Raw genomic sequence first — 283 nt, 5'->3', positions numbered from 1 at the left:
TTCCGTATTTTAGGATTTAAACACAAAAACACAACATGAAAACGTGCTTTTTTTTTGTCAAAACCACACTAGAGTTCAAAACTGCCAATATTTTTTCAGCTTATATTGGTGGCCATTATTATTACTTTTTTTTTTAATTATGTCTCTCCAAATTATTCATGGGACAACATTCTTTTAGATTTTTCTTTTTAGATTTGTTTTTTCAATTAATTAAGAGGAAGTAATTTTCCACTCTAAAACATTCAGACATCTCACCAAAAATAATGACAGAAAAAAAATCATT

Source organism: Oryzias melastigma, linkage group LG22 (assembly GCF_002922805.2).
Source record: "Oryzias melastigma strain HK-1 linkage group LG22, ASM292280v2, whole genome shotgun sequence".
Taxonomy (NCBI): domain Eukaryota; kingdom Metazoa; phylum Chordata; class Actinopteri; order Beloniformes; family Adrianichthyidae; genus Oryzias; species Oryzias melastigma.
This window is presented reverse-complemented; position numbering follows the sequence as displayed.